Source organism: Heterodontus francisci, chromosome 31 (genome assembly GCF_036365525.1).
Source record: "Heterodontus francisci isolate sHetFra1 chromosome 31, sHetFra1.hap1, whole genome shotgun sequence".
Lineage (NCBI taxonomy): Eukaryota > Metazoa > Chordata > Chondrichthyes > Heterodontiformes > Heterodontidae > Heterodontus > Heterodontus francisci.
This window is the reverse complement of record NC_090401.1, coordinates 32,092,684-32,114,560: the sequence shown is the minus strand read 5'-3', so window position 1 is coordinate 32,114,560 and position 21,877 is coordinate 32,092,684. Positions and strand designations below refer to the sequence as shown.

The following is a 21,877-nucleotide window of genomic DNA, read 5'->3' as shown; positions in this document are numbered from 1 at the left end:
TATGGGTTCATTTTACTAGGGACTCTCTTACAGCCATCATAGAGAAGATGGTCGTGCCTGCATTCTATACTATATTTGAATCCAATCCCAGAGATGCGAGTATAATGTTTGAACTCATTCTATCACCCGATCCCAATATCCATGTTTTAATATGAACTGATCCAAGTTAGATCAGAACAATCTATTGTGCAACCTTTAATTTGATGAATAGAACACAGCCAGGGCCAAACTAACATTTTTGGCAAATGCTGTTAGTTATTCTTGGAATTTGGAACTACAATAAAATGACTTAATGGAGCACTATGATTAACCAATATAGCGTCTATGTTTTAACATGAAACACCTAGATGAAAGACTTGCAAGCATATCAATCCGTTGTGTAATCTTTACATGCAAATTGGAACAACCAAAAATGCAGCCAAGACCAGACCAGGTTGGACAAGTCTGCTTAGAAAAAACACCTGAGGCAGGTAACCAAGTACATTTTGTATCAAAAGATTTTTTTAAATCAAAGTTAAACTTCACTTGTAACATTTCAGGCTTCCAAACACCTTTGATTCCAAAACTAAAGTTCAAAAAGTACATAAGAAAGGTGGATGAATATTTAAAAATAATTACTTGATGCCTGAAGGTAAACAGAAAAAGAGTAAATAATTAATAGCACTGGGAATAACACCTCGCTGAGACAGCTTGTAAATCAGAGTGCTTTCACAGTGCAGCGCTGGGATTCAAAGTGAATTCATAACTGCTGTCATTTCATTCTGGGGCCTTGGGTAGAAGGATCATCCTGGGTTAGTTTGGAGAGGTTGGTTTTCTGTAGTTGTCGGAGCGTTAACAGAGATGTGTAATCTTTAGCGATATAATGATCCAATACCAAATATCATGAGACTCTGTTAAAGTGGGAGAGTCAGTATTTGACGCATCTGCAGATTTTCTCTGAAAAATGTTGTGTCCAAAATGTCTTACTTTTTGAAGTAGAAAGATCACAGAGAAAAGCATAACCAGCAAAGCCTAGGAACATGACCATACGTCAATAGAAAATTACCACCATAGTGGCGAAGTGGTAATGTCACTGGACTAGTAGTCATGAGGCCCAGGATAATGCCCTTGGGACATGGGTTCAAATCCCACAATGGCAACTGGTACAATTTAATTAATTCAATTAAGTAATAAAAATCTGGAATTAAAAGCTAGTCTCAGTGATGGTGCCATGAAACTATCATTGATTGTTGTAAAAACCTGTCTGCTTCACTAATATCCTTTAGGGAAGGAAATCTACTGTCCTTACCTGGTCTGGCCTACATGTGACTTCAGACCCACAGAAATATGATTGACTCTTAACTTCCCTCCTAAATGGCCTATCAAGCCATTCAGTTGTCAAGGGCAATTAGGGGAGGGCAACAAATGCTGGCTCTTGCCAGTGACACCCACATCCTATGAAAGAATTTTTAAAAAGGCTTTGTATCATGGTATCCAGTCTGGTAATACATCAAGTTGCAGTGCACCACTTACCAAAATGAAACTTGTCATAAGTCTCCATGCTAGAAGATGTGCCAAATTACCTGAGATAAGACTTTATGTGCCACAAAGACTGATATAGGGAAGGGCACTACTGTCATTCAAACAATGTTTTGCTGATCCAGATCAGAACATTTTATTGAGGTTTGAACACCTTAGAAAGTGAATGTGATAGATTAATGGCACAGTTTTTGCAGCATTTCAAACATCTTGGAAGCATCTGATGGGCTGAGCAGATTGACCCCTCTGACTGAACTTGGATTAAACTCACATTGAAATTGCAAGAACCAACAAGGTTGTAATCTTAGCAAAGGTAGACCAGGGTGGGAAGAGGCTAAATGATGAATTACCATAAGTACATTAGCAGTGCTTTTAAGCAGCCAATTCTGCTGTCTGGCTAAGAAAGTGAATATTAGCCAGAGGTTGGCATTACAGTAGCCCCAGACTATCAGAATATTGACTAAGCTATTACATTTTCCAACACTGAAAGATTAGATGATTATTGGTTTTGATCCTATGGGTATTATTACTGCGACAGTGAACTATCTCTTTGGTTGAAAACATGCTGAAACACACAGGTCCTTATAGTTACAGGGAGGTGGTGAGGGAGTGGGCCAGTGCCAGTAACCAGGATACCCAGAAATGTGAAGGTCCTGTCAAATTTAACAGGAGGACCTCATTAGATTTTTTTATTCGGACCCCTGGGAAATCTAGCCTGCAGCTGTTAAATTTTAAATGGCTGACAAAATCTGAAGAACACAGCCACATTAACATATTAAAATCACTGACACACCTATCCTGAGTGGGTTACTCACTAACTCTAAACCTGCCATGGTTAAAACAGAAGTAGGCTTGTTCGTGAAGGGTTGGGGTCGGGATTCACATTTTTACCAAATTAATCCACCCCCCCCCCCCCACCCCCAACCACCCATCGCCATCGACCCTCTCCTGCCCATCATGGAGGTTAGAATTTCCCCATTATTTGCCTAATATACCGAGTCCAGGGTGGACTTTGCTGTCACTGTGTTGAAATTTAAATCTATTAGATTAGTGGTTGAAATCAATCAATTTGCTGTTGGCTACAAATGCCCAATTTAAAAAAAATGAAATTCCCTTCTCCGTTTTTTAAAGTTTACCCATTTAATTTAAACAGGTTGAGTTCTTCATTAAAATAAAGGGCAGTGGAGTTTCAGACAAATACATTACAAGTCCTGTGCAGAACAATACAATCGCTACTTCTCTCCTAGGCAAAGAAAGTAAGAATGTATTGGTATCTTTTCTATTGAAGATTCTTGTAGGATTTAGAATTAGTAGAACTGAGGAGAACAGGACTGAATGATTCATTTATAAATAGTCGTTTGATAGTACAGAACTTGAGTTTTGCTGAAAATAGAGACATGTTGTCAAAGCTTTTCATCTTGCAATCATCTGGACAATTGCAAGAATAACCAATGTAAGGGAAAACAACAACTTATACTGCATGAGAAGAGAGTGCTGATTGGTTGGCAAATGTAACATCGTAAATTTGGAGAATAGAGGAGAAGGACCTTTACTTCTTGTTTACAAGTCTTGTCAAAACTTTTGAAAACAATTTTCTTTTGGACATACATTCACATGCATATTCATTTTGTATAGATTAGTCTTACAATAACTATGGCGATTAGTCAGAATTGATCACTAACTTATATAAAAAGTTTGGTGATTTAGTTCAATATTCCAATCTGACACACCATTGTTGGCGCTTATTGGCAACGAAAAAGCAAATGTATCTTGTTCAAAGAAAAATTCTGAACTTCAAGCTCTTGTGTCAAGATGTCCAAACTAAATGATATGTTGGAATATTTAACTTGTGTTTTTTTTCCTAGTGGACCATAGTTCCTCTTTAATATTTTCCCAGTTGTAATGCATTTAATAGATTCAATATACTGCTTAATCAGGTTGGCTATTCTTCATTTTATTGCATCTGGCAGTAGGGTACAGCTGTAGTCAGAATTATGGTGCAAATTAAAGTAACTGTCTAAATTGGCAAATTTACTGTTCACCAAAATGTCAGGCTTTCTCGCATTTTATCCTGAACTCTACTTTTAGAGCTTGGGTTTTGTCTGTGCTGAGATCTGTCAAAAAGACTTTATAAGAATCCTTCTTTGTACTATTAGCAGAAATTGGTTAAAGTGCCTGTATTTGCAATTTTAACAACATTGATATTTTATTTAAATTAAACAGGCAAACAACTTAAATAAGGAGCAGATAGATGAATTTCATCAGAATAATGAGTAAACCGATAAATTAAAAATAAGGCACAGAGGAATTTCTAGAATCAGTAACATTAGGTGCCCTGGTGCATGTTCATGTATATGTGCACACTTGCTGGAGAACATGACCTTCTCTTTCCCATAATGGCTGCTGTTGAATTGGAGTGACTGCTATGTAGATGCAGGAAATGACTGTCCATATTTAACTAGTAATCTTTGAATTTTGCATCAATAGTTTGAACTTTTTTTATTCAAAGCATAGAATAGACTCACTGGGCAGTGTAGGTAAATGAAGGAATCTTTCAAATCACACTGCTATGAGCCGAGTGGTTATGGTACTAGACTAACAATCAATGCCTATATTTCAAATGCCTCCGTAACAATGAATCTATTAATTTGGGAGCTGGTAGGTGTAAATGTTAGATTCAATTGGGAGTACTATCAGGCTAAACATTTGGGCAGGAGGGGCAGAAAAAGGATTTTAATTTGTTTAATCACCTTGTTAAAACTTTTGACGACTTTTTTGTTACACATTTGGAAAAGTATTTATTTCTATTTTTATTTACGTTTGCATATCTTAAAATAATTGGATAAAGTTTCCCCTATCTTCTTTGGCCTCCTTATCTCGAGAGATAATGGGTAAGCGCCTGGAGGTGGTCAGTGGTGTGTGGAGCAGCGCCTGGAGTGGCTATAAAGGCCAATTCTAGAGTGACAGGCTCTTCCACAGGTGCTGCAGAAAAATTTGTTTGTCGGGGCTGTTACACAGTTGGCTCTCCCCTTGCGCTTCTGTCTTTTTTCCTGCCAACTGCTAAGTCTCTTCGACTCGCCACACTTTAGCCCCGCCTTTATGACAGCCCGCCAGCTCTGGCGAACGCTGGCAACTGACTCCCACGACTTGTGATCAATGTCACAGGACTTAATGTCACATTTGCCGACGTCTTTAAAGCGGCGACATGGTCGGCCGGCGGGTCTGATACCAGTGGCGAGCTCGCTGTACAATGTGTCTTTGGGGATCCTGCCATCTTCCATGTGGCTCACATGGCCAAGCCATCTCAGACGCCGCTGACTCAGTAGGGTGTATAAGCTGGGGGTGTTGGCCTCCTCGAGGACTTCTGTGTTGGAGATATGGTCCTGCCACCTGATGCCAAGTATTCTCCGGAGGCAGCAAAGATGGAATGAATTGAGACGTCGCTCTTGGCTGACATACGTTGTCCAGGCCTCGCTGCCATAGAGCAAGGTACTGAGGACACAGGCTTGATACACTCGGACTTTTGTGTTCCGTGTCAGTGCACCATTTTCCCACACTCTCTTGGCCAGTCTGGACATAGCAGTGGAAGCCTTTCCCATGCGCTTGTTGAATTCTGCATCTAGAGACAGGTTACTGGTGATAGTTTTGCCTAGGTAGGTGAACTCTTGAACCACTTCCAGAGCGTGGTCGCCAATATTGGTGGATGGAGCATTTCTGACGTCCTGTCCCATGATGTTCATTTTCTTGAGGCTGATGGTTAGGCCAAATTCGTTGCAGGCAGCCGCAAACTTGTTGATGAGACTCTGCAGACACTCTTCAGTGTGAGATGTTAAAGCAGCATCGTCAGCAAAGAGGAGTTCCCTGATGAGGACTTTCTGTACTTTGGACTTCGCTCTTAGACGGGCAAGGTTGAACAACCTGCCCCCTGATCTTGTGTGGAGGAAAATTCCTTCTTCTGAAGACTTGAACGCGTGAGAGCAGCAGGGAGAAGAAAATCCCAAAAAATGTGGGTGCGAGAACACAGCCCTGTTTCACGCCACTCAGGATAGGAAAGGGGTCTGATGAGGTGCCACTATGTTGAATTGTGCCTTTCATATTGTCATGGAATGAGGTGATGATACTTAGTAGCTTTGGTGGACATCCAATCCTATCTCGCAGTCTGAAGAGACCACGACTGCTGACGAGGTCAAAGGCTTTGGTGAGATCTATGAAAGCAATGTAGAGGGGCATCTGTTGTTCGCGGCATTTCTCCTGTATCTGACGAAGGGAGAACAGCATGTCAATGGTCAATCTCTCTGCATGAAATCCACACTGTGCCTCAGGGTAGACGCACTCGGCCAGCTTCTGGAGCCTGTTTAAAGCGACTCGAGCAAAGACTTTCCCCACTATGCTGAGCAGGGAGATTCCACGGTAGTTGTTGCAGTCACCGCGGTCACCTTTGATTTTATAGAGGGTGATGATATTGGCATCGCGCATGTCCTGAGGTACTGCTCCCTCGTCCCAGCACAGGCAAAGCAGTTCATGTAGTGCTGAGAGTATAGCAGGCTTGGCACTCTTGATTATTTCAGGGGTAATGCTGTCCTTCCCAGAGGCTTTTCCGCTGGCTAGAGAATCAATGGCATCACTGAGTTCTGATTTTGTTGGCTGTACGTCCAGCTCATCCATGACTGGTAGAGACTGGGCTGCATTGAGGGCAGTCTCAGTGACCACATTCTCCCTGGAGTACATTTCTAGGTAGTGCTCAACCCAGCGGTCCATTTGCTTGCGTTGGTCAGTGATTATGTCCCCTGATTTAGATTTTAGGGGGGCGATCTTCTTGATGGTTGGCCCAAAAGCTCTCTTAATGCCATCATACATTCCTCTGATGTTTCCGGTGTCGGAGGCCAGCTGAATATGACTGCATAGGTGTTGCCAGTAGTCATTTGCGCAGCACCTGGTTGTTCTTTGTGCAGTGCTTCTGGCTGCTTTAAGTGCTACGGATGTACTACATGCAATAAAATTAGTGATCTCTTTACGAAGAACAGGTTACAATTTCATTACATCCATTGTAGCAAGAAAATCTTCACATAAAATGTGTTAAATAACAGTGTCAGATCATTAACACAAGAGACAAGTAAATGTCTAGACTGTACTTGAGGGGTTAAAAACTAGCATGAATGATAATTTAGTTGCAGTGAGAAGAATAATTGGGTTTCCACTTTCTATTCTTCCTCGGCATCCCTGCTCCCTACAATAGGTGAATTCAAATGTCCTTTTATGAAAATTTGTACATTTATTCTTCCACATTGCAAATAAATCAGATTGCAAGTGAACCCGTTTATAATGTTATGCTTATAAAGAACTATTAAACATCAAGGCCATTAGTACTAGCTAAACATATTATTCCACCTACCGGGGCATTCATTTAGTACATTCAAAAATTATATGCAAGCAAACTGCCCCTTAAGAGCTTGGTGACTGCCAGTGTACTTCAACATTTATCATCTTGTATTGTGTTTGCCAACATTGGGAATACTGGGACTGAAATTAATTGTGCTCTAAGCATTCAGCTCTAAAAATGACAGCAGCCTTGATGGAGTACTGCATTGCAGGTAGCCAATATTTCTCCTGAGATATGTGAGAAATTAATTGGTATAAAAAAAAATGGTTGAAAAAACAGAGATGCCATTGGTTGAGGTAGGTCCGTTGAATAGAATGTTGTGGAGAATTTCTGACCTTAAAGGTATAGAACTCATTTTAGTTATTCTTTATAGTCTAGGGCTATCCTAATTATAGGACTATCAAAATAGTTTATTAACTCCCAGAAAGAGTTAGGCACCTGGCAGGGAGCTGCAGAGCAGTAACCCAGTTGGTGACTTGGATGTCATCAGAAATTGTGAAAGGAAAGTTTGAACTTTGAGAATGGATTTCAACCTTCAACTGCCTTCCAGGTTTTTTTTACTACAGTAGCTTAGATATTATACTGTATGACATAGCAAATACACTAATAATTATGAAAAAGCACAAAAATTACAGTGGGATATAACAAAAAGCAAGACTTGCATTTATATAGCGCCTTTCACAACCACCGGACTCCCAAAACACTTTACAGCTAATGAAGTACTTTTTGACGTGTAGTTACTGTTGTAATGTGGGAAACCCAGCAGCCAGTTTGTGCACAGCAAGCTCCTACAAACAGCAATGTGATAATGACCCAGATAATCTGTTTTTGTGATGTTGACTGAGGGATAAATATTGGCCAGGACACTGGGGAGAATGCCCTTGTTCTTCTTTGAAATGGCGCCATGGTACAGTGGCGCAGTGGTTAGCACCGCAGCCTCACAGCTCCAGCGACTCGGGTTCAATTCTGGGTCCTGCCTGTGTGGAGTTTGCAAGTTCTCCCTGTGTCTGCGTGGGTTTCCTCCGGGTGCTCCGGTTTCCTCCCACAGCCAAAAGACTTGCAGGTTGATAGGTAAATTGGCCATTATAAATTGCCACTAGTATAGGTAGGTGGTAGGGGAATATAAGTACAGGTGAGGATGTGGTAGGAATATGGGATTAGTGTAGGATTAGTATAAATGGGTGGTTAATGGTCAGCACAGACTCGGTGGGCCAAAGGGCCTGTTTCAGTGCTGTATCTCTAAATCTAAAAAATCTAATATCGACCTGAGAGGATAAACAGGGGCCAGAAATTTATGCCCCCCACAGGAGTGGGTGGTGGCGATAGGGGGTGTGGAGGGGGGCATAAAATGGCTCGGGTGCCATTCCATTTGCCTTCCCACCCCTGCTGCAATTTTACCAGCAATGGGGGAGGTGACAAATGGCCTGCCCATCCCAGGCCAATTAAGGCCCTTAAGCAGCCAATTAAGAGCCTCTTCTTGCCGCCGCTGGAATATTACCAGGGTCGGGTAGGTGGTTCAGTAGCTCAGAAGGCCACCCAGTAAAACCTGTGGCCTTATTGCGGACTGTGGGGGGCCCTCCTGATCGGGTACCCTGTGCCCGATGAAGAGTCCCCTTGGTGGCACAAGCTGGCCCTACTGGAGCACCTCCCCCACCTCTCAAGTGACACCCCCACCCACCAGCCTCGCCAGGGTCTAGTTGATTGTCCTCAGCAAGGCCCCACACACTTATGTAGATTCTGGGGCCTTGAACATATTGCCGGTCTTGGCTGGATGCAGTCCCAGCAGTGGCCACCGCTCCCTGTGGCGCTGCTGGGACTGAAGAGCTGCAGGCCACGGATTTGCCGGCAGCTCTTGTAGGCAGAACTTCCTGCCTCAGAGGGGTGGAACTCCTGCCCGAAGTCAGTTAAGGGCCTGGGCCATGTAAAATTACGGTTTGGCTTCCAGGCCCAGCGGAGGCAGGCTTGTCACTGACTTTTTCTACCTCCAGCCCGAAGTACAAATCTGGCCAGGGCCTCAGTTTAACATCTCATCCAAAAGACAGCACCTCCGACATTGCAGCACTCTCTCTATACTGCACTGAATTGTCAGCCTAGATTGTTGCACTGGAGCAGGAATAGAACCCACAACCGATGACTGAGAGCAAGATTGCTACCAACTGAGCCATGGCTAACATTGGCAATATCACTGTTCGATTAACTTTTATCCATGTACATACTTCTTGTCCACAAATATCAGTTCTTCTTGTCACAATTTTTTTGTTCCAATTTTACGGCAATATTTAACATTGAAAATTTTTATTTAATCACTAATAATTGAAATTTATCAAATGTTCATGGCATGTGGGCATCGCTGGCTAGGCTAGCAGTTATTGCCCATCCCTAATTGCCCTTGCAAAGGTGATGGTGAGCACCTTCTTGAACTATCGCAGTCCATGTGGTGTCGGTACACCCACAGTGCCGTTAGGTGGGAAGTTCCAGGATTTGACCCAGTGACAATGTAGGAACGGCGATATATTTCCAAGTCAGGATGGTGTATGCCTTGTGGGTGGGAACATGCAGGTGGTGGTGTTCCCATGCATCTGCTGCCCTTGTTCTTCTAGGTGGTAGAAGTCATGTGTTTGAAAGGTGATGTTGAACAAGCCTTGGTGAGTTGCTGCAGTGCATCTTGTAGATGGTACACACAGCTGCCACTGTGGAGGTGGTGGAGGAAGTGAATGCTTGAGGTAGTGAATCGGGTACAAATCAAGCCAGCAGCTTTGTCCTGGATGGTGTCAAGCTTCTTGAGTGTTGTTTGTCGGGCTTTCAGTTCCCTTCCTTCTTACAATAATTCTTGGACCCCCGAATTATAAGAACAAAATACACATGGCAAACAGGTCTTGGCTGAACCTAAATTTTTTAGTTTATTAGACCAACAAAACCACAGTACAAACCCCTCTATGATTTGACTGAAACTTACAATCACCCATGCAGCTAGTCGTTATCGATGTTGATTGGAGGCCTGGATTTGGAGATGACCGGTCCCCACCCTTCTTCACCTGACTGCAGTGCCCACATTTCGATGTTGTCCTTTCTTATAGTATTCCACACCTGGCCTCAGGCTGTAGTTTCAGTTATCAACCTTCTGAGCTGGCTGGTCTTTCACAGCTCTCTATCTTGGTCTTTCAATCTCCTGAGCCATGCGGAACTGCAAGGTCAGGGACAATGCCTTATCTCCTCCCCTGCTGTCTACACAGCCTAAAGATAATGTGATTTCCCTCACAGTGATGGGCGCTTAGCTCATGGTATTGTTCAGGAGATAATGCATCTTCCATTCTTGCCAGGAACTGATTTTGATTCATAACTTCCGTTAACTTGTGGCATTGTTCAGTTGTTAATGTCCTCGAAACTAAGCTTAAAAAAAAACAGAAAGTGCTGGAAATACTCAGCAAGTCTGGTAGCATCTGTGGAGAGAGACACAGAGTTAACGGTTCTGATGAGAGGTCACAAGTTCCAGCAATTCTGATTTTATTTCAGATTTCCAGCATCGGCAGTATTTTGCTTTGATTTCAGTTAGCTTATTCCTCCTGTGCATTGAGGTTAACTGTCTCATGTCCTCCATGTTGGAGCTGCTCTCATCCAGGCAAGTGGACAGTATTCCATCACACTTCAAATGTGTGCCTTGTAGATGATGGAAAGGCTTTGTGGGGTCAGGAGGTGAGTTACTCGCTGCAGAATTTTCAGCCTCTGAACTGCGCTTGTTCATAAAGTGGCCGGAATTTAGTGCGGCCATTTGGAGTGGGAATGGTGGTGTGGCGAGAAGGTGAATTGCGTTGCAAGTGTCCGTCCAGAAATTCGGCATCATGACGTCGGTTCCAGATTTAGTCGGCAACGGGAAAGCACCAAGGCGGCGTCGCCGTCCCTATGCAACGGGAATGGATTTTAAATTGCTGAACACTTACTTTTAACACATTTGCATTCATCACAATTCAATGGGGTTTAGTTTAGTTTAGAGATACAGCACTGAAACAGGCCCTTCGGCCCACCGAGTCTGTGCCGACCATCAACCACCCATTTATACTAACCCTACACTAATCCCATATTCCTACCACATCCCCACCTGTCCCTATATTTCCCTACCACCTACCTATACTAGGGGCAATTTATAATGGCCAATTTACCTACCAACCTGCAAGTCTTTTGGCTTGTGGGAGGAAACCGGAGCACCTGCAGAAAACCCACGCAGATATAGGGAGAACTTGCAAACTCCACACAGGCAGAACCCAGAATTGAACCCGAGTCGCTGGAGCTGTGAGGCTGCGGTGCTAACCACTGCGCCACCCTTAGGATTAAGTGCACGGTGGGCAGCCCTCACGTGCCTTCGGATTCCTAACTGTTAAAAGCTGGAGGCTCTGAGGCGAGGCCTCAGTACCACAACCGGTCGGCAGCCTTGATGAGCACTGCATAGGGGAAGAAGGGGGGGTGCAGAGGCAATTGTTGGCCTGCAGTGCTGTGCGCTCTGCAAGAGGGGGATTGGGGTCTCGGGTGCTCTGCAAGGGGGGGATTGGGGTGTCGGGCGCTCTGCAAGGAGGGAAATTGGGGTCTCGGGCGCTGTGCAAGAGGGGGTTGGGGTCCCGGGTGCTCTGCAAGGGGGGGATTGGGGTCTCGGGCGCTCTGCAAGGTAGGGTTGGGGTCTCGGGCGCTCTGCAAAGGGGGGGATTGGGGTCTCGGGTGCTCTGCAAAGTGGGGGATTGGGGTCTCGGGTGCTCTGCAAAGGGGCGGATTGGGGTCTCGGGTGCTCGAGTGCTCTGCAAAGGTGGTACCTGGGCTTGGATGGGTATATCGGGTGACCAAACGTTTGGGTGAGATGGTTGGTTGCCCATACTGGATGAGCGGGTCGGCGATCAGCAAGGGTGGGCACTGAGGGCCATCAAGGAGTCTGCCGGGAAGATTGTCAAAAGCTCAGTTGCCAAGACAGGGTCGTCTCTGTATCGACAGCGCTCTGTAGGCCAACTAGGCACCTAACATGAATCCCATACACTCTGTCTTTTTGGACCACTGTAGAGTAATGCAGCATCTCCGATGGAGGGAAGACCAAGAAGCAGATGCACTGCCATGAAGCTCCAGGACGAGAGCAGCATCAGCCAGCCATGCCAAGAAAGGCCCACCTGTGTCAGTGAGTGTATCGGACTCGTATCAGCTGCCTCCAAATAACCGTGCGGCATTGTCAGCGAAGACTCTGCTTCACCGGGGCGGGAGGGGAGGGGGCCTGTCACTGACTTATTTGCCCTGCTGCAGGATGAGTTGCAACCTATAGGATTCAAGGGTCACCTAATGCCAGTAGCCCTGAAGATCACAGTGGCACAAAACTTTTATGCGTCTGGATCATTCCAAGGATCCACTGGGACTTGTGTAGGGTCTCCCAGGCAGCAGCCCACTGCTGCATCATGGAGGTGACCAATACCTTGTTCAAGAAGGCCAGCGACTATGTGCACTACCGGACCGACCCTGACAGTCAGGCCAAGGGGGCCATCAGATTCTGAGCCATCGCTGGATTTCCCCGGGTGCAAGGTGTGATAGATTGCACACATGTGGCCAGCAAGGGTCCATTGGACCAGCCAACTGCATTCATCAACAGGAAGGGCTTTCATTCCTTCAACTGGTCTGTGACCACTGAAAGCATTTCCTGCTGGTGTATGCCCGCAGGTGCCACAGCTTTTCAATCCCCCTGCTCACATTCAGGGATGGATTCTCAGGGACAAGGGCTACCCATTGAAGACATGGCTACTGATGCCTATGAGGAACCCTTTCAACGCAACACAGGAGAGGTACAACACTTGCCATGGCGACCCAGGCGACTATCAAGCAGGCCATTGGGCTGCTGAAGATGAGATTCCGGTGCCTGGATCGATCCGGTGGAATTCTGCAGTATGTCCCAGTGAGAGTATCGCGTATCATGGTGGTCTGCTGTGTTCTGCACAATCTAGCACGGCAGAGGGGGTAGGCCTTGCATGATGATGAGATGCCTGAGTGACACTCCTCCACCAACAAAGCGGACAAGGAGGAGGGAGATGAACAAGCAGCACTGGATATTGAAGCCCTTACATAGCAGATTGAGTGACCAGCCAAGGAGGCAAGAGACAATTTCATATTTACCCACCTCCAGCCACCATGATGGCCTCTTAGAGAAAAAGACAATAAATCCTGAGCTCAATGCACGCAGTCTGTCACCTCCTTTCTATTTGTGTTCTGTGCCTAGTGCCAGCTGAACCATGCCCTAATGCTCATGGGAGATCATATTCAAATGAGGGCTGTGCTACATTGATATCCACTAAAGGGGAAGGGTGAAGTCAGCAGTTCACAATTAATGCATGATGGAATAATCACTTTTACACAATGAAGGTTAATAGCTGGAACAAAAGAACTTTAAATGATGCAGCACATGTCAAATTTCAAATACCTGTGAAACCCCAAGTGCCTCCAGATGGTTTTCTTTCTATGTTTGCAAGTGCTTCCACGAGGTGTGACCCCAGTGCTATCAGCTGGGCTGGAGGCAGGCTGCTGATCAGGCTGCCCCGTGGCCTGTGATGTTTTCAACGGGCGTCTTCTGGCTGCCTGAGGTCTGGAGGGCCCCTGTTGCCTGGAGGCTTCCTACACTGATGCAGGACTCTCCTCAGGCATCGCGGCTGCTAGAGCTGGGCTCACTGGCAGAGGGGCTGAGGAGCTGGTGTTCACACTCAGAGCACCCTGAGGGGAGCCCCCAGCTGTGGGGGTCAGCCTCTCCTCCTCCCTTTCAAGGCTCTTGAATCTCCCTGCTCACCAGAGAAGGAACAGGAAGTGGAGAATACTCCAGGCGCATCCTCCTTCTCTCGTCATGCCACTGTTACATTGAGCTCATGGCCAGGCGATGGTGTGCAGGTTTGTGCACACCTGTGGGATCTGTCTCTCCACGAGAATCACCAACCTCTCAATTGAGAAGCTATGCACTCACACATCTGAGACATGGCAACACTCATGGCATGGATGGACTCCTCCATCGTCTGCTAATGGCTGTGCATTGCCTCTGGCATTTCTGCCATATGCTGCCTTACCTCTCTCTACAACTCCAGCATGCCCTGTGTTCTTGACACCAGAGGCTCATCATCAGCCTGGGGCTCAGCATGAGCCTGGCCACCCACAGTCCTCTAACTGTCAGAAGCCTCGGCTGTCTCAGCTTCAGCCAGTTGCTCGGGTGTGTGCAGTGCTCTCACCAGCTAGTGACCCTGATTCTACTGCTGAATGAATTCCCACCAAGGTGAAAGTATCTGCGCTGGTGGAAGGTACAGGAGTGTCATGGGACAGTGCATCCTCTGAGTGCTCCTCCTTCTCAGAGGTGGATGGCTGTCCCCCTTCTGGTTGAGTCTCCTGCAGCCAACCTGTATGAGAGAACACAAACATGTGTAGGTTAGGCGGTGCAGATCCCAGCATGCCAACCATATGTAATGTGGGTCTCCAGAAGTGAACTGCATGATAGTGGAAGCCAATCCTCACTCTCTTGCACGGAGACTCCAGTCTCTCCATCTGATATGGAGTGGCCACCCTGGTTCACAGCCAATTCTAGTGTCTCCTCCTCTGCTGTGAAAATAGGCTGATGATTTGGGATGCCTCCACCAGTCCAGGATGTCCTGCAAGTGGAAAGAGAGAGATAGTCATACTTTGCAGAGAGATCAACATGATAGTGTCACCCCCTCGTCCCCTACTGGGACATCACGTATAGCTCATGCTCCTGTCTGCTCTCAGGGGAGTTAATGGGTGTGAGCTGTGAAAGAAGGTGGCCTGCACTGAGAAGCAGCCATGCACATGTCAGGATGAGGTGACGCCTAACCCCCTCTGCCATCACCTTGTAGTGCCTCCTTCCCCATGTCCTGTTTCCTCCTACAAAGCTACTTGTAATTGTTAAAAAGGAGAGAGGTGTGGAGCACTCACCTTGGCAGAACGCAAGAGGTTCTTGACCCTCTTGCGGCACTGTACCCATGTCCGGGTTGGGGTGACCCCATGGCTGCTGACCTCCTCAGTGATCTGCACCCAGGCTTGCTTGGTCAGGCGGGAGGGCCTCTTCATGCCATTGCTGGAGTAGAGGACCTCCCTCCTTTCCCTTGCAGCCTGGAGGAGAATCTTGAGCGACACATCGCTAAGCCATGGGGCCACCCTGTGTCTTGTCTCTGCCATCCTGCGGGATCTGCTTTGGGGGGTTATGGGGGTCCAGAATCAATGCAACACGTGTCACAGTTTTGACGCGCTCACAGCAAATGAGTGCAAGGAAGCAATGCAAGGAGACTGGCAGGCCTTTAAATATGGTGCCAACACCTGCTCCGAAGTCATCTGGTGCCATATTCGGTGTCTCACATCCCGCCCCCGCTGCGTTATTACCTAATGGAGGCGCAGGCCCCATCCAAAGTAGCCGCCGGCTGTGTGATCGCGGGGGGATGGCTGCCCACGTGACCAGGGAGAACGGCGCCCACTTCCGTGTCCGCTGTCGGGACCCATGGCTGAAATGCATTCTTTATGTTGTCTTGTGCAATATAAATGAGATACGTGGAGACCAGTTCATTGAAGATCTCAAACAGGTTTATTAACAGCTAAACTAATATCTACAGTATAGAGCAAATTATTTACAGAACATTCATCTGGGTATTACAGTTGCAGAGTGACTCTGACTTGTAGTCACATGACTATATCCTGGTACTTATCTCATTAGCATACTGAGATCTTGAAGGGACATAACTCTTAAGGCGATCATACAACATCCCCTTTCTTTCCAAAGTCTCTTATGCTACAAGTAAAAACACATGAAATTAGATATCAAAATTAGTTATACAGGATATAGATTATAAAATTTACAAGTATAGAAGCTTTAGAGTCCATATATCGCTTTGGTGACTTGACGTCTCTTGCTCAGGGAATTTGCATCTCATCTATTGCTGTTTTTTCCTGAAGTTTCTCCCTCTCTGCATTCAGTTTCTGTTGCTCTGCCTTCAGCCTGCTAACATACTCTGTTGCTTTTCTCAAGTTGACCACTTTTGAGGCCTTGTCATTCTTGGAAAGTTCCAGCACCTCATCTCGAAAAGCCAATAGACATTCCTCCTCTGACTCATCAGGACACTGTGTGTCCTTCGCCTCTCCTCATCATCTGCATCTGAAGTCTTGGGGCTCCATTCTCTTGGTGTGGCATCTCTGAAAAGGGGCTGATACTTTCCAAACCAGAACCACTGAGATCCTGGAAGGACTGTGACTCAATCTCAGACACAGGGGGCTGGACACAGGGATGCATCCTCTCTGGGGTCCTGTACGGCATCGCCTTTGAAGTCTCCCATGGCGTTGAACGTGTCCTGGTACGTTTGTTGCAAGTCCTGGACTGACTCAATGGTCTCTTTTGCTGGAATAGGTACCTTTGTGATCTTGTGGATAGTTGTGATGTTGAGGTCCCTACATGCTGGTAATCCTGCCACTGCTGGTCCGCTCGTGTCTACCAGGTAAAATATTTGCAGTTTCCATGCCAACTTGCCATAGCTGCATCGCATTGTTAGTGTGCCACTGCAGAGGATGGGTGACCCATTGTATGCAGGTAACTTTGCAGTTGTCTCATTGATTTCCAATGACTCCGGTAGATATCCTTCAGGATTTGAACTGGTAGGATATTTGCAGTAGCTCCAGTGTCAATCTTAATCCTGAGTGTGTGTTTGCCAACTTTCTTTGGGCACATGATGTTAATGGGAGCAAAAGCTTCCAGTTATTTGACTTCATCAACACAATGTATCAGGTTCACAATGTGAACCATCGGCTCGTCTTCTGGCTGAGAATTTCTCCGCTCTGAGTCTTGCCTCAGGTCTGTTTCGCTGTGGACTTTGTGTATCGGCTTGTGTTTACGCAGGTCTCTGGCACTCTCCGTGCTGCTGTTGCCCTGTTGCTGCACCTGTCTTCTGTTTGCTTGTATGCTACTGTGACTTCTGGCTGCATTTTTGGAGCCAGATTTCTTGCATAGGCAGGCCCAGTGTCCTTTTGCACTGCATGCCTTGCACAGATCTTGAAATGCAGGTCAACTTCACAATGAGTGGGACAAACCACACTTACCACACAGTTTGCTTGCTCTTTTTGACCTTGTTATTGTGCCAATAACTGTTGGCTTCACCTAGTGCTTGCAGCTGCTGTTGTCCAGCTACAATGTTTTCATATTTCCTGCCTTCTTCTAGTAGCACATCAATGCTGTGACCTTTCTTTTTCCCCATAGAGATCTTTCTGAAATGCTTCAATAGGTGTTGAGACAATCACCAGCTCCATTATTCACTCTGACAGCTCCGTTTCTGAAAAATTGCATTCTTTGCCCTTATTACACATCGACTGACAAACTGGTCTATTGATTCCTGTGGCTGTTGACTGTAGGACATCAATTCTAAGTAGTGAATTCTAAAATTCACTCTTAATTGGAGCTGATCTTCTAGCACTTTCCATAGGATGGGAGGGTCAGTTGTGAGGAGGATACAGAGAGGCTTCAGGGTAATTTGGACAAGTTAAGTGAGTGGGCAAATGCATGGCAGATGCAGTATAATGTGGATAAATATGAGGTTATCCACTTTGGTAGCAAAAACAGGAAGGCAGATTATTATCTGAACAGCTATAAACTGAGAGAGGGGAATATGCAATGAGACCTGGGTGTTCTAGTACGCCAGTCACTGAAGATAAGCATGCAGGTGCAACAGGTGGTAAAAAAGGCAAATGGTATGTTGGTCGTCATAGCGAGAGAATTCGAGTACAGGAGCAGGGATGTCTTGCTGCAATTATACAGGGCCTTAGTGAGCCCACACCTGGAATATTGTGTGCAGTTTTGATCTCCTTATCTGAGGAAGGATGTTCTTGCTATAGAGGGGGTGCAGTGAAGGTTTACCAGACTGATTCCTGGTATGGCGGGACTGACGTATGAGGAGAGATTGAGTCGGTTAGGATTATATTCGCTGGAGTTCAGAAGAGTGAGGGGGGATCTCATAGAAACCTATAAAATTCTAACAGGACTTGACAGAGTAGATGCAGGAAGGATGTTCCCGATGGTGGGGGAGTCCAGAACCAGGGATCATAGTCTAAGGATACAGGGTAAACCTTTCAGGACTGAGATGAGGAGAAATTTCTTCACCCAGAGAGTGGTGAGCCTGTGGAATTCGCTACCACAGAAAGCAGTTGAGGCCAAAACATTGTATGTTTTCAAGAAGGAGTTAGATATAGCTCTTGGGGCGAAAGGGATCAAAGGATAGGGGGGGAAAGCGGGAACAGGTTACTGAATTGGATGATCAACCATGATCATAATGAATGGCGGAGCAGGCTCGAATGGCCGAATAGCCTACTCCTGCTCGTATTTTCCACGTTTCTATGTTTCTATATCTTTGCGGGATATTTCTGGTCCTCTTCAGATAAGGCAGAGGTGTTGATTCTGTGTAATCCCTCATTTCAAACTGCTATCAGTATTTTTAGAGCTCATCACTAAATTCAGCCCAGCATTTAGACAGCTCATCCAGTTAGGTTTCTGGCCAAGTTTTTCACCCACTCCCCTCCACCCCCAGGCTGTTGATGGTGGAAGGGTTTAGCAATGGTCATCCCATTGACCGTTAAGGGGTGCTGTTTAGACTTTCTCTTGTTGGAGATAGTCATTACCTGGCACTTGTGTGGCATTTTCCACTTTGTTGGGTAGGTGCTAGTGTTGGAGCTGCACTGGATCAGCTTGGCTAGGGGCGCAGCTAGTTCTGGCACCCAAGTATTTCCTTGTATTAACAGTTGCCTGTCACTATTTGCTGATGAACCAATCGAATTACTCAAAATGTTTTTTTTTCAAAATGGTGTCACCCACCATTTCTTTTTAACTAACCAAAATTTGTAATGCCCAAGATAAGGCTTGAAGCAAAATAAAGAAATATAAAAAGTTAGGTGTTTCACAACAAAAAATGATTAGATTTATATATTTAATTGTCTTTTGTGTCTTTAACGCCTTAATTGATGTTCTAATTGAAGGTTTCAGCCTGTCTCAACAGCTCAGGCTTCGAGTAATTATTTTTAGCTTGCAGCAGTTGGAGAAAGCTTCCAATCATATTAGTGCATTCTGAGCATGTGCAGTTAGCACGTTACCCAGCATACAATCTGTGAATCAACAGGAGTTCAGAGTGTAACAAAAGCAAAATACTGCAGATGCTGGAATTCTGAAATAAAACCAGTAAATATTGAAACGCTCAGCAGGTGAGACAGCATCTGTCGAGAGAGAAACAGTATACTTGAGATTCAGACTGATAGATCCAGCAGCTCCGATGCTGCCAAATATGACTCCTGTGCTCTGAGACACTTTCATAGTCCAGCAAGATCCCAGGGTGCTCCATCTCAGAAATTTCCTCCACTGCCAGATTCCAGTTCCCTCTGTCCATGCTCACGAACACCTAGAGCCACACCCATCGCTCCCTGATCCCAGAAGCATCTCAATGGTTTCAGACCATTAGACCTTCATTCCCAAATGCCCACACATTTCAGAATCTGCTCCAGTATGCCTCATATCTCACTCTTCAGTGTTCCTAGAATCTTGCGAACCAAACCCTCCAATGTTCCCAGACTCTAGGAGCATCACTCAATATCTTACCAGAATCATGAGACCTATCCCAGTACTACCAGACCCTGGGAACTCTTCCTAGTGGTCCCAGGGTCACTCCCAATGTTGTTAAGTCAATGTCTCTGGTAATACAACATGGAAGAATATCCCTTATTGTTCTTGGAAAATCTCTGACTCTGCCACAGGAGATCTGATAGTAGCCTAGAACTTACACTATAATGTTAATATAGAGCCAAGAAATTATAGTATATGATATTGGTATATAAGGTAGAAATTACATTGAGTGATATTACTACACAACCTATTACTGTATACCTTAGAAATACATGAGAAAAATGTATCAAATGTATCAAGTATTAGGGCTATGCACATTCCCAGCAGAGGCCATAAGATATAGATCTGATGCTGCAAAGCCTACTCTTTCATTCATTAAATATTATTGTGTGGAGGGATATTGGAATTCCTTTTGATGCAAATACTAGATTACATGATGTTATTTGGAACTGCCTTGGGATGATTGTTACATTTTCCCTAACTTTTTAAATTTATTTCTTTCACCTATTTTTGCCCTCTACCATTTCCAAGACCTTTGCCAAAGTGACACTCTATGCTGCATCAATTGTTTCTTCTGTTCATGATCTGTATGGGATTAGGAGTTCACAGTTGTTGGGGTGGAGGATTTTCTTTCTTCATAACTTGTTCCAAAATGGTAAACATATTCTTTATGCTCCCATTTATCATTTGACTTCAAATAGTGATTGGAACAAAACTTCTCCAAGTCATGAATCACAAGTGAAGTTGTCATACTCTCACCTTGTGGAACAGCATTGAACATGATTTTGGACAGTTCACAAATTATATTTTACAAATCATTTGAGAACCGTGATTTCAGATGAGCTTGCAGTTGTCTCATTGCTTTTACCAGTATAAAAGCTCAATTCTTAGCTGCATTATGTCCACACTGGTAGCTAGGTCAACAATTCAGAATTTGGAGTTGGATCAACCAATGATCCAAATGATGCAAAACAGGGAAACCTGCAAAAGGTCAGTAAGAATCAGACCCATGTAACAAGGTTAACAGAGAGTAGGATTGCCTTTTGTTATTAGACTGTCAGCATAACATTAAAAGGCATAGAAATTAAATCACCAGAAAAAATGAGCCATGGATACTAGACAACAATGGATCATGAACCCATAACCATTGGACCATGAGATCATCAACATATAACACTATAGACCATTGGCCCATAAGCACTGGGGCACCATAGATCATGATCCCATTACCACTCATCCACCATGAACCATGAGGCCATGAATATTGGATCAATATGAATCATGAACCCAGAATCACTGGACCATTCATTCAACTGACACAAATACTGGATGAGCTGACTAAACTACTAACTAACATTGATCTCCAGCGAAAGACTATGGCAGCAGGGTAGTTTCATAGAAATTCCTTTCAGTTTAATCTCTTACAATAAGCCATTTTAAGAACCTAAGAAATAGGAGCAAGAGTAGGCCATTCAGCCCCTTGGGCTTCCTCTGCCATTTAATACAATCATGGCTGATCATCCACCTCAACTCCATCTTCCAGCATTATCCCCATATCCTTTAATTCCTGTAGTACCCAAAAATCTATCAATCTCGTCTTAAATATACTCAAGAACTGAGCATCCAAAGCTCTCTGAAGTAGAGAATTCTAAAGATTCACAAGCCTTTGAGTGAAGAAATTTCTCCTCAACTGTCTGAAATGGCCGACCCCTTATTCTGAGACTCCTAGTTCTAGACTCCCTAGTAGGGAAAACATCCTCCCAGTATCTACCCTGTCAAGTCCCTTAAGAATTTTATATGTTTCAATTAGATCACCTCTCATTCTTCTAAATTCTAGGGAATATAGGCCTAATATATTCAATGTCTCCTCACAGAACAATCTTCTCACTCTAGTCTAGTGAAGATTAGTTGCATTCGCTCTAAGGAAAATTTGTTCTTCCTTAGGTAAGGAGACCAAAACTGTACATAGTACTCCAGCTGTGGTCTCATTAAGGTGCTATATAATTGTAGTAAGACTTCTTTACCTTTATACTCACATCCCTTTGTAATAAAGGCTAACATGCCATTTGTCTTCCTAATTGTTTCCTGTATCTGCATGTTAACTTTCTGTGATTCATGTACAAGGACACCCAGGTCCCTTGAGTACCAACATTTCCCAGTCTCACTATTTAAAAAAAAATCCACTTTTCTATTTTTCTTCCAAGGTGGATAACTCAATACTTCCCCACGTTATAGTCCATCTGTCATGTCCTAGCCCACCCATTCAACCTGTTTATATCCTTCTGCAGTTTCTTTTGTGATCCAATCTCAATCTCTTTAATTTCATTCAGCTG

At 44.8% G+C, this 21,877-nt stretch overlaps 1 long non-coding RNA gene across 2 annotated transcripts in view; it reads left to right on the top strand.

Moving 5' to 3' along the window:
• The first annotated feature begins 348 nt into the window (after positions 1–348).
• LOC137346958 (uncharacterized) overlaps positions 349–21,877 on the top strand; it is a 61,112-nt gene continuing 39,583 nt past the window's right edge. The window contains exon 1 of one of the 2 annotated variants that reach the window (XR_010968835.1): positions 349–466. This is a non-coding gene — a long non-coding RNA (uncharacterized lncRNA). Of the gene's footprint in view, positions 471–21,877 lie in introns of both variants that reach the window. The other variant, XR_010968836.1, reaches the window with a different exon arrangement.